This window comes from Sturnira hondurensis, unplaced genomic scaffold (genome assembly GCF_014824575.4).
Source record: "Sturnira hondurensis isolate 20B ecotype Veracruz unplaced genomic scaffold, ASM1482457v3 Scaffold0021354, whole genome shotgun sequence".
Lineage (NCBI taxonomy): Eukaryota > Metazoa > Chordata > Mammalia > Chiroptera > Phyllostomidae > Sturnira > Sturnira hondurensis.
Window position 1 is genome coordinate 5061880 of NW_028093985.1, and position 12842 is coordinate 5074721.

General features: G+C 43.2%; 1 pseudogene; it reads right to left on the reverse strand.

Annotated features, from left to right (window-relative positions):
- Positions 1-12014: 12014 nt before the first annotated feature.
- Positions 12015-12614, reverse strand: LOC118977269 (60S ribosomal protein L17-like; annotated as a pseudogene).
- Positions 12615-12842: the final 228 nt, after the last annotated feature.

Consider the following 12842-nt stretch of genomic DNA (forward strand, 5'->3'; position numbering starts at 1 on the left):
GAGTCCTGCCGTGGAGGGCCTCGAGGGTCCTCATTCTCTCCACATTATTTGCAAACTTCATGGAAGTACCCAAAAGGCAAAAACTGTTTAACGGTCTCCCACAAAAAGAATCTTGGGTAAATTATTCCAAAGATTTTTTTTTAATGGGTAGCGCAGGCCTTTCTGGGTTATTAGGTTTAGGATAGCCTGTGAATTCCTTCTGATATCAAGGTTTCTAACGTCCAGATGTGGGGATACCTAATTTATTTCTAACTACATTAACCCTCTTCTCGATGCAGTTCATCATTTGGAACCTTTCTTAGTTGGACCAGGAAACGCATTATCCACACAGTGTGACGAATAGGACAGCTGACGCAAATATTTCCCTTTCTCATCCAACCAATACTTACTGAGCATCTACTGTGCACTGTGTGCTGTGTTGGACACCAGGGAGGGAGTGGTTAACAGAGGGACAGATCCTTGGCCTAGTGGAACTTAGAGTCAACCATATCCTGCCTTGAACTTTGTGCCATGGGGGACCGTTGGCCATCAGGCTTTTGCAGCCAGTGGGAGGCAGGGGTAAATCTGGAAAGTAGCTCAGTTTATTCAGTGTGCTGATTCTCCCACCTTCAGAATCTTTTCCCAGCAAGGAATATGAGATACTGAGGAAGAAAGTAATTTAAATTTTTTTGTGGGTATATATATATATATTTTTCCAGAGAGAGAGGAACATGGATGTGAGAGAAACGTTGATTGCTTGTGTCCTGCAGGCATCCCAAGTAGAACCAGATCTGCAGCCTAGGGGTGTGCCCTGACCTGAGTGGAGCCAGTGACCTTTCAGTATGCTGCTCCCACCAACCGAGCCACACCAGCTTTATGAAGAAAGTAATTTGAAAAATCAGCTTTCCTGGAGGTTAGGAGTTAATATTAATACAGTTTATAGGACGTTGCCATTCTTTTAAAGATTTCATTTATTTATCTTTAGAAATAGGGGAAGGGAGGAAGAGAAATATTAATGTGAGAGAGAAACATGGTTGCCTCTTCCACACCCCCAGCTCAGACAGGGATGGGGTGCAGCCCAAGATTTGCTAACCAACTGAGCGGGACTGGTCAGGGCGCTGTTCTCATTTTAGAAGAGGACAGCAAGGAGGGGCATGTCGCCTAGATAAATGATTTTTCCATATCTTTCTGGTGGTAGTGTGAGACTTAAGAGAGGAGAATTTGAGGTTAAATCACTACCATCCAGACTTTCTAATCAGCCGTACAGCTCTGGTGGAAACTCTTGCATTTAAAAGAAAAATTTATCTCGGAGAGACACAGATGCCTTAGAGAATCTGATGAAAGATATGGACCTCCTTCCATTAAAATGCACATATTTGCAAACAACTTTGGGGGTTCAGGACCACCACAAGCCTTAGTTTATGAAAGAGTGGTATTTAGGCAAGACTTTAATATTTGTGATTAAGACTTTCAGAGAAGAAATAATGCAAATCTCCAGAAGTGTTCTCTACCAATGAATCTGAATCTAAAAGACAGCTGGTTTTTTTAGATTCAGCTGATTCTTTTCAAGAATCAGAAAATAAACTGTCCAACCTTAAAGTTCAAAGAAAGCTTAAAAGATGGTTAAAAGATGTATGCAGTCTAACAAATTTATAACAAATTCATATTTTTCAAATATATGTTAAGATTAAGGCAAATATATGTTTGCCTTTTGTTTGCCTTAACATATGTTTACCGACCCAAATATATGTTAAGATTAAGCCAAACCTACATTAAAATGTCTGTGTTTCAAAGAGTTGTCAAGACACCTACTTTTTTCCGTGGGCAGCTCTTGCCCCAGACACAGGCCCTGGGCAGCTTGGCCCTCTGGCTGGGGTGGGGGTGGGTCGAGGGAGAGGGGCAGCCTCTCACAATGGCGTGTCATACATAGGCATATGGCAGACCTTGCCCTGGACGGAGGTGCAAGTGAATGTGATTAAAATTCACGCACTGGCACCACTGGGAGTGAAGAGTGATTAAAGTCTGTCTTAAGCCCACTAAAGCCCCCCAATCCAGAGCTTAAGCTAATTCTCTATTCACTTCCCAAAGGCATTTCACGCAGTGGAGCCCGAAATCACGCGGCAGAGCTGCCTTCTCCCCTGCCCTCTGATGCTTTCTCAAGATGGCAACATATGGAAGCAGAGTCTTTTCGAGGCAGAAGATAGTTTTTTCCTGGCTGCTTCAAAACAGGATGTAGTCTCTCTGTCTTTCTTAATTTTTGAGAGGCCCCCAAGCCACCCATTAGGAGGGATATTGACTTTCCCATATACATAGTTTTTCTGGCATAATCTTTTTTTTTCACTCCCATAAATCAGCTATATTTGGAAGGGAGTATTTATTAGTTAGAATGCACAGTTGTGAGTACATGAAACACAGAATTTATTCTTGCATTATTTGTCATTATTGTATTATTTTCCATATGAACAAAACTGTAAACCTACTTTTCCCCTACCCTGTATTTGGCTGCTGTAACACAGTTCCCAAACAGAGTAACTTAGAAAAGATGGAATTTAATTTCTTCTTCACATTCTAAGGCTGATGCAGCAGCTCCACAAGGTCAAGATTCCAGCCTTCTTTGCTGTTGATCTGTCTTCCTCAATATTCAGCTTCCACCCTGTGGTCTGCAACGGCTGCCCCAGCGCCTGCCATTGCCTCTGTATTTTAGGCATCTGGAAAGGGAGATGAAGAGGAGGCTTACTCTTTTCTTTTAAGGACATGGCTCAAAAATGCATCTATCACTTCTTAAATGCACTGACTAAAATTTTGTCACATGGCCATACCTAGCTCAGTGGAGACTTAAGTCTCTAAGGAGACTGAGGATTGCAGTCTTTACCTGAACTAGTTAAAAAAACAGGAAAGAGGCTCCACGGCTTTCCTGTTCTGGGAGGGGCATCACTGCTGTCTTTAACACAGCCCTCACTTGTGGCCCAGGCCTCATCCTCACACTTCCCCTGCATCTATATGGAAAGCTTCATCTGTTGTGAGGGGAGGAGGGAAAAGCGTTGGAAGCAGAATGGCCATTTAGAAGTGTCACACAGTAATTCAAGGGAGAGACGATGGTTGCTTGGACCAGAGTGAGAGCAGTGAGGGAGTAATGAGTGGTCAGAATCTAGAAGTATTTCTTAGGAAGAGCCTGGGATTTGTTTCTAGATGTGGGGTACGAGAGACAAGAGTCAAGGATGACAGCATTCATTGTTCATCTATACATGCATTGACTGTTCATTCATTCATTCATTCATTCATTTATCAGATTGTTATTGAGCAGCGACTGTGAGCCAAGCACTAGGCTGGAACCTGTGGATACAATGGGTATAGTCGTTCTTTCAGAGTTGACGAAAAAATATAGACAGCAGAGAAGTAAATATAAACATGATTGTATAATGAAAAGCAAATGCCAGAGGCTAAAAATAGCAACCCAGAGAAAACTAACCTAGTCTAGGGGTCTGGGAAATGATGTCTAAGCTGAGATGTGAAGGGCACACAGGACTTGGCCAGGAAACCGAGGTGAGTTGGGGGCAGAAGAGGAAGATGTTCCTGTAAAGAAATACTCTCCAGGTCCAAATTCCTTGCATGGCTTCACGTTGCCTACTTGGGATAGCACGTGGAAGCCTGGGCTATGAAGTCTGAAAACTTCAACTTAGTTCATGCTGGCTCTTTAAAGAGAAAATGCTTTTTGAAATTCATTTCAAGTTAATTCAACTCAATCAACATTTGTAGGTTGTGGGCCAGGTTCCCAGCCCAAAGACAACAGCCCCTGGCACCATTTAACTGAGAACAGATAATAAAATTGAAGTTGTTGAATTTTAGGAAATGCAGAGGCATTCTCTATAAGGTCAGACTAAACCTCAAAGGATTTCAACCTAGAAAGGCAGGCACTGAGGTGTGATGTGATCAAAATCTATATAATTCAGTAAGGTTACAAGACAGTAAAACAGATGAGGAGACAATCCACAATCTTCAAGGCAAACAAAAGGAAGTCTCTTATACAGGAAAATTAAACTACCTCCAAGAGGTGGTAAAAGTTCTCTATTTACTAGGAGGAGGATTCAGGGGCCATAAAAACACAAACAACAGCAGCAGCAAATGGTGATTTTGACAAGATAGAAGTTTGTGTCATGTAAGATGTAAGGAAGCCAGGACGGTTACGGTAGGTCCATGGCATCAGGAACCCAGCCCCTCCATCTTATTCTGCCTGCTACAGTGTCCCCGCTGCCCATTTGTTAGGATGGCTCACCACCATTCTATTCTACCCAGCAGGGAGAAGCAAGAAGAGGAGGGTTTCCTTCTTTCTCTAAATGAACAAACCAGAAGTCGTACCCATCACTCCTACTCAGTTCCATTGGCTAGAACCCGGCCAGATGATCACGCCTACTGACAAGGAAGGGTGGAAAACAGTGTCCTTATACTGGACTGTCATGTTCCAGGTAGTAACGGAGGGGGTTTTGTTACTGAGAGCCAGAAGGAAGAACAGACACTAGGAGCCTCTAGGAGTCTTGTTGTACTAAAGGCTTCCTTTTCTTACTCAGAACTTCCAAGGTTAGCATTGGAAAGAGAATTTTCAGGAGTGTGTGTGGAGGAGGAGGGAGTGGGAGATGCCTCTGAACCACAGTCTCACCTTTTTTGAGTCCTCTCCCTTGAGTTCCTACTATGCCATAGGTGGTGCTACCCCCTCAAATATTCTGGATCAAGCAAAGATCAAAACCTCTCCCTGGGTTCCCTTAGCTAAGAGCTTTTAAAGAGTTTATGATAGATGTCAAGAGAACAAGGAAGAAATCAACACAGAAAATATGAGAAATGTATAAACTTCTTAGGTTACAAAGTCCAGGATACCCATTGACTTTCTGGCTCTTGTCCCAGTGGTTTAGTGCAACTTCTCTGGCACCTTGAACACAGCCCTCACTCCCTGGTTCCAAGCTTGTCTTTGTGTGAAGGATGCTTGTTTTAATATTTATTATTCAGGAGCTACCTACCTTGCACCCCTTACACTTGGACAAGCAGGTGTCTGTCCTCTGCCTTGGACCTTCAGATGGTCCCATTTGGACCTTCTCTGGCCTCAGCCCACCCAGAGCCCACTCCCCACCCTTCTAGACCACTTGGTGCTCCAGAAGTCTTGGTCTAACAGTCCTGCCTCTGCTTCCAGGGCTTGTATGGGCCTCTTCCCACATTCGTCTATCTGCAGTATGCACACCCATAAGCCTGAGGGGCAGTTGTTGGTGATGGGTGTTGTGAAGTTTGGACAAGTGGCCTAGGGCGACCACTTGTGTGTGGGGGATGCCCCTAGGTACACTGGATGCAGCTGGTTGGTAGGAAGAGAAGAAAGGACAAGTCAAGAGCTTGAGGGCTAGGACTCCAAAAACTATAAATTTGAACTTGAACTTTCAAGTTGTTATGAAGATATATTTGTCAAGGTAAAAAGATAGATCCTATTTTATATAAAAACTTGCTAGCTTGATTTATAATTTTAAAACATTTAGACATATAGTATATAGTCTTCTATTCGTACTCAAGGTCTAGGTCCTGCAAATGTTAGGGGAAGGCCTGGCTGTCTTGCCCCATATTTTGTCATCTTTAAAGTCACCCTGCATGAGATTCCTTTCCTGCAGCTTACCTTTCTAATTTCCAACTTGTGGAAGGCCATTACCAAGGCCACTCGAGTGCTAACCTCTTGCTGTTCTTCAGATTTGCCATCCTCATTCCAGCTCAGGCCCATTTACCTTGCTGTCTGTTTCTTCTTCCTTGAAACACACTCTTCTGGACCTTCTATCTGGTTAGATCTCTCGCTTCATTCAGGTCTGCTCAAATGTTATCTCTAGCCCTGGCTGGTATAGCTCAGTGGATTGAGCACAGGCCTTCGAACCACACGATTGCAGTTCGATTCCCAGTCAGGGCACATGCCTGGGTTACAGACCAGTTCCCAGCAGGGGACTCATCAGAGGCAACCATACATTGATATTTCTCTCCTTCTCTCCTTCCCTTCCCCTCTAAAGATAAATAAATAAAAAAGAAAATCTTTAAAAAAACGTTATCTCTAAAGAGAGTCCCTCTCTAAGTCCTTCCCCAAACCTAAAAAATGTTCCCCGAAGAGTCAACTATGTCCATCATTTTTAACCTTTATCCCTTACCCTGCTTTATTTTTTCAGCATAGCACCTATGATGCCATGAAAGTGTGATACAGGCATATTTGTTTATTACCTCTTTATTACCTGAGGAGAATACCAGCTCTATGAAGACTGAAAATTTCTCTTCTTACTTCAGTATCCCTAGAGCCCTGAACCAGTGCTTGATACAAAACAATGTTCAAAAAAGTTTTTGTTGAATGAATGGAAGGAAGAAAGAGTGAATGGCCTAGGTGTTCAACAGCAGTTGGGAATCAGATTTCCCCATTGAAATTATGCTTGTTAAGCAATCTGAACTATGAAGTAGTTTGTAACTATTGGAATGTATGCCTCCCATTCAGGATGGAGCTGACCTGGTCAGCTTTGTGTCGGGCAGTCCAGACTTAGAGTACATGGTGGCCTGATGGTGAGGTGTGAAGACGGCCCTGTTGTTGAGGAGCCCAGTGTGGCCTTTGCAACCTGGGCTCTGCCTCTCCAGCTCTGCACTCAGGTTTCAGCTCTGGAAAGTGAGCCCAGGGTGGGGATTGCCACATGATCATTTGCTGGCGAGGGACTCAGTGTTTGGACAGGGGACTGGACTAAAATTTGATGTAGACAAAACAGAGGATGCTGTTGCGAAGGGTCCTATGCCATCAGAATCAGACATTTCCTTAAGGTTTAGTGCCTAACATTTCCCTTTTCAAAAAAAGTCTTGTTAAAGATGACAAACCAAGGCCCACTGGAGCCAGGGCCCTATAGAGGCTAGTGGAGAATTAGGGCTGGGACTCAAGTTCCCACCCCACCCCATCCCCCAGGTCTACATCCACTCTTCTAAATAAACTTGCCTAATTTCATAGAAACCTCCAGAATTGGGGGGAAATTCCCTTCAAGGATTAGGTATAGTAACTCTTATTAAAAGAATCCCTACTTGCAGAGAGTCCCTACAATGATCTGCAAAATGGGGGTAATCAGAGTGCCCCCCTCATGAGGTTGAGGTGAGACTTAGTGAGCTTTATGCAGAGTAGAAACAGAAAGTGCCATTTCAGTGGGAGCTTCGGCAATGCTTGCTGTTTGCACTTTTAATTCCCATTCGTTCATGTACAAATGTCCCATATTCTTGCTAAGAAGTTGTACTGCTGACCATAGTGATTCTGGAAACAACAGGATTGGCTCTCTGTTCTAATCCAGGGTGGAGATTTGGGGGTGTCCACATGGGAGTGAAGCTCTGACCAGACCCATCGTAGGTGGCCCCTAGATCCATAAGTGTCTGAGCAGTAGGAGGCCCTTGCTGTGCCAGGCAGGGGCCCCAAACCTTTGCAGAGCCACTTGCTCCTCATGTGGCAGGTGCATGCCTGGTAGGCAGCCCTTTGAGATTCTCATGGTTCCATTTTCAACTTGGGCAATGTAGATAAAGAAGTGAATTGAGAATATTGATAAGCTCATCCACTCACCATTAAGTTCTCCCTTTTCTCTTTCTGAAATTTGGTGTAGGGCTTGTGACGGGTTGAGGAACAGCCACCCCACATATTTATTAATTGCACATGGGCACACAAACCACTTTCAGGTTACCATCTAGTCAGCTCCAGGCTGGGCACTCTTGATTTGAATATATTGTCAGTGTTCCTTATCACCTATGCAAGGTCACCGCATTTTGCTTCTTTGTATGAAGGGACGGTGCAAAGAGGACTGACTTGTGAAAGGGGTCCCATGAGTCCTATATGATCTGGGGATCAAAGCTCCAAGTTCTCTATCTTCCTGGGGAGCCAAGGACTTTTCTTTTCAAGAAAAGACCGGCGACCTAATTTTAGAAGAGAAAGAACAAGAGTAATGGTAGAATAATGGAGTAACCAGCGCTAAACCTGTTAGGCCACGTCTTGGCAGAGCACTATGTCTGCCCCCTTGTTTACAGAATTCTGAGCCAGGTGTCAAAAAGTCAGAAAACTGCCCTGGCTAGTGTGGCTCAGTGGATTGAGTCCCGGCCAGTGAACCAAAGGATTGCTGGTTCTATTCCCAGCCTAAGGCACATGCCTGGGTTGTGGGCCAGGTACCCAGTAGTGGGGCATGCAAGAGGCAACCATACATTGATGTTTCTCTCCCTCTTTTCTCTCTCCCTTCCCCTCTTTGAAAATAAATAAATGAAATCTCTTAAAAAATGTGAAATGCACCATTAAAAAAAAGTCACAAAACTTTAATCCCCATTGCTTTTCAGAAACAAGTACATGCACACAAAACTCCTCCTCACTCTGGCCTATAGGCATCATTGCTAATCTCCCTACCCCACTTTGGTGTTCTACATACCAGCCACCTTGGCCTCATGCAAATTCATGAAAGAAATACCTACCCGCACCTCCCCCCCGCCCCGCACACACACTACAACTCAAGGCCTTTACACATGCTGTTCCCTTACCCCAGAATGTTTTTCATTCTTCACATAGCTGGCTTCTCCTAAGCTCTCCAGATCTCAGTTTAAATCTCATCTCCTAGTCAAGATTGTCCCTACCCTTCCAACCCAGTGCTTACCTGCCCTGTGCTTACCTTCCAACCCAGCACCCTGCTCATGCCACCGTGGCTCTCTCTCAGTGCTAATAATTGAGTTTATTAAGCAAGTGCTTGTTTATTGTATGTCTCTCCCATTACAAAGTGAGCTCCTTAAGGGCAGAGACATCTCTGTTTTGTGCTCAGAACACAATAGGTGCTCAATAAGTGTTGCCAAGTTGCTCAAGTCAAAAAAATTGAAGCCATCTTCAAGTCATCCCTTTTTATTCCCACCACATCCAATGCAACAGCAAACGTTCTTGGCTCTACTTTCAAATATAACTCCAAATATGCACATATCTCGTCACCCTCACTGCCACATGTCCAACCTCCACCGTCTGACACCTTAAATAATGTCCTACCTGCTCCTCCCTGACCTCTGCCCCTGCCGCCTCCCAGCTACTCTTCAGTAGCAGTCAGAATGAAAGGCCACTTAGGTCACACTTCTGCCCTAAATCGATGTCTTCCCTGGACTCACGAGGCCCGCGTGACCAGGTGTCTGTGCCCTTTCTGACCACAACTCCAAGCACTCTCCTCCTCCCACTTTGTTCCAGACACACTGGCCTCCTTCCCGCTGCTCCAGATCCCAGGCGTCCCCTTCAGGGCCCTCACACTGGCTTTTCTTCCTGTTGGCAATGCTCTTTCCCCCGTGTCCCCACAGCACACCTCGCTTCCTGCAGCTCTTTCCCCTTCCTGACACAGCCTGACACACACGGAATCCTGCCCGTGGGGCCACAGACTACTTCCAAAAAGACATTCTTTTTAATTCTAAGTGTGTTAAATGTCTTAGAGTGCATCTCTAAATGATACAAATAAATTATAAGTACATTTGTACTGTATTTTTGGTATTTTTAAGATTTAACTTGGTGAATAAATAATGATGTAGTTCAGAATTCTAAAATGAGACAGAAAGCAGAAGAGTCTCCCTTTTGCTTCTGTCCCAAAGCTCCTCTCCCACCGATGACAAAAATGACTGTTTTTTGTGCATGCTCCTTGCTAAAGTTTAAGCATACAAATATTCATATGTATCTGTCTCTTTAGGCTTATCTTTTTTGAACCTTTTTATACTTGTTCACTGTGTATGTATGTATGGGTGTGTATCATCTGTCTTTGATACGCTTTTTAATCAAACAGTAGCACACTTACATACACTACTACCTCATGCCTTGTTTTTTCTTCTTGTTTTTCACTTAACAGCGTAATTTAGATAGCTTTTTGTATCAGTATATAAAGAGTATTCTCAGTATGTTCTGTGGCCACATAGTATTCACTTGCATGGATGTCTCATAGTTTACTTAATTCATCCTCTATTGGTGAACATTTAGATTATTTCCAAACGTTTGCCATTAAAAATGATGCTGCATCATTTTACACATATGCAAATATTCCTGTCCTATAGACCAAATTCTTAGAAGTGGAAGGCAGCACTGGGACAGTGTTTGCGGCAAATTGTCATCCACTGAAGTTGTGCCAATGTATACAATCTGTAACAATGCTTGTTTCCCCACACCCTGTGTGTTACAGAACTCCTGGGTCTCAGTGTAGTTTTAGTATGCACTTCCATTATTACCTGTGTATTTAGAGTATTTTTCCTTATGTTTAAGAACTACTAGTATTTCCCTTTTTTGTTTTTTTCTGTTTGGTTGTGGATATTATTGATTTTCTAAAATCTATGAGATCTGTCTGGAAAAAGCTCAACCATTGTTAATACAACGAGAATGGCTTGGGTGACATTGATGTAACCTGGCAGCCAAGAAGAGTGGACTGGAATGTGCATGGTTGAACAATGACAACCTGACTGTACTAGTCAGTGGGGGTGGTAGATGCCATTGAGGGAGCATGTGTATTGTGTGGTCATCACATTCGAAATGACCGAGCGAGTGGACCAATGAATCTGCATCAAATATTGTGTTAAGCTTTACCATTTCTCTGTGGAAACTGTTCAGATGATTCAGAAGGCCACAGCCATGGGCAACTGGTGATTGGCAGCTTCATTATGACAATACACCTGCTCATGTATCGTGTCTCATGAAGAGTTTTTTGGCAATACATCAAATCACCCAGGTGACTCAGTCCCCCTACAGCTTAGATTTGGCGCCCTGTGACTTCTGGCTTTTCCCAAAACTAAAATCACCTTTGAAAGGGAAGAGATTTCAGACCATCAGTGAGATTCAGGAAAATATGACAGGGCAGCAGATGGCAATTAGAAGAAATGTGTGAGGTCCCAAGGTGCCTATTTTGGAGGGGACTGAGATGTCATTGTCCTATGTATCTTGTATTCTCTTCAATAAATGTCTATTTCTCATGTCAGATTGCTTGATATCTTCACATATACATTAGGAAATAACACTTTGTACATGAGATACAAATATCTTTTTTTTCAGTTTTATCTTTGTCTTTTGAATTTATGATACTATGTAGTCTAATTTATCAGTCATTTTTTTCCTATGGCTTCTGAGTCTCCCATAGTTTCTTCATTTTAAAAATTGAAGTCTTGAATTTATTTGGAATTGCTCCTTAGTAAGATATGAGTATGAATACAACTTTGTTTTTTTTTAATCGCTACATTGTCATGGAATTCTTTATCTCTATAGCCCTAAATGAAACCTGAATTGATATTACATAGGTGTGTGTTCACTTGGTTTTTATTTATCACAAGATCAGCAATTGCAGTAGGGCAAGGACCTTGTCCATTTTTGTTTTCACTGTATTCCTGGCAAATTTTGGGGACATAGTAGATGCTCAACAAGTATTCAGGGAGTAAGTGGGTGTGTCATCGAGCTACAGTCATAATAACACATCATGAGAAACCACCTCGAAACTCACAGGCAAGTAACAAGAAGCTTCTGTTGCTCAATCACACAGTAATAACCCTGATATATGGACTTTTCCTCCAAGAGATTCTGAGTTAATAGGTCTGGGTTGCAACCTGGGCACCTGGATTTTCTCGTGTGTGTGTGGGTGTGAGTTCCCTATGCGCAGCAATGTTCGTAATATTCTAACAGATTATATCAGAGTGCCGAGTTGTGTGGTTATGATGCTGTTTCCTGAAGCACAATAACTGGGAAACCAGGGATTTGGAAAGTAAAGTGGAACTTAGATTATATTTACCAAGAACAAAAAGGTGAAAATTTTGTTGTAACTACACTGGAATTTAATCAACATAAGCAGTTACACTGTAGAATTCAGGTTCCAGTCAAATAATAATACCGTGTTTTATCTCATGGAGAGGGAAGGACTCCTTGTCAAGTGACTGAAAGCTCCAAAATATTAAGGACTCATAGACAGGTCATGTCGCAATGATGTACCTTGTCAAATATATCGAGGAGGAAATTGGCATTTGTTCCTGTTATTTTTTTTTCTGTTTTTACTTTTATTAGGTATTTATTTTATGCTGAATTTACGCCCAGGCCATAAATTTTGCTTCTTCAGCTTCTTCTGGGATATCTTTTTCTTCTGTGCAGCCTCCTCCTCTGGGTTGGGAACAATCTGCTCTTTCTCGGTGAGGATCATCGCAGTGTGGCAGGGAGAGCTCATGCACGGGTTGATTCTCCCGTGAGCTCTGCAGGTTCTGCACCACATCTTGGGAGCTTTGTTCACCTGGATGTGCTCAATGACCAGAGAATCCACATCTAAACCCTTAAGTTCAGCATGTGCGGCAAAAACTCAGCACTCTTTTTGGGCCACCGACCCTGTGTCCAGCCCCACTGTTTGGCCTGGGCACACCTACCCACTCCACCATTGTATTGGCAGAATGGGACACACTCCTTCTTTAAAGTGACATCTTTCAGATACTTGGTGGCTTTTCGAATATGCATACCCTTGATGGCCTGGGCAGTTTCACAAATGTTCTTAAAATGAACACAAAGATTTGAACCTCTTGATTTGCATGATTTTGTGGGTTTCTCCGGGTCAAGTGAATAGCGAACCATCTTCAGAGGTCTCCTTTGGTCGCTTTCGGGAAGAGTGTTCCTGTTACTATTAAATACTCTCAGGAAAACCCTGTAGCATTAGCCCCAGACCATCTGGAGTACCATTATCCTTTTCTTTCTTAGGACTAGTAAATAAAATTAGAACAGGGTGATGACTTACCTATTGTTCTCTGGCGAGGTGCTGCCAGGGTCCCTGGGCTCTTCCCTCAGAGACAGGCTATACTAATGAATCCCTTGCCTGAAGCTTCTTTGTTTAGGAGCC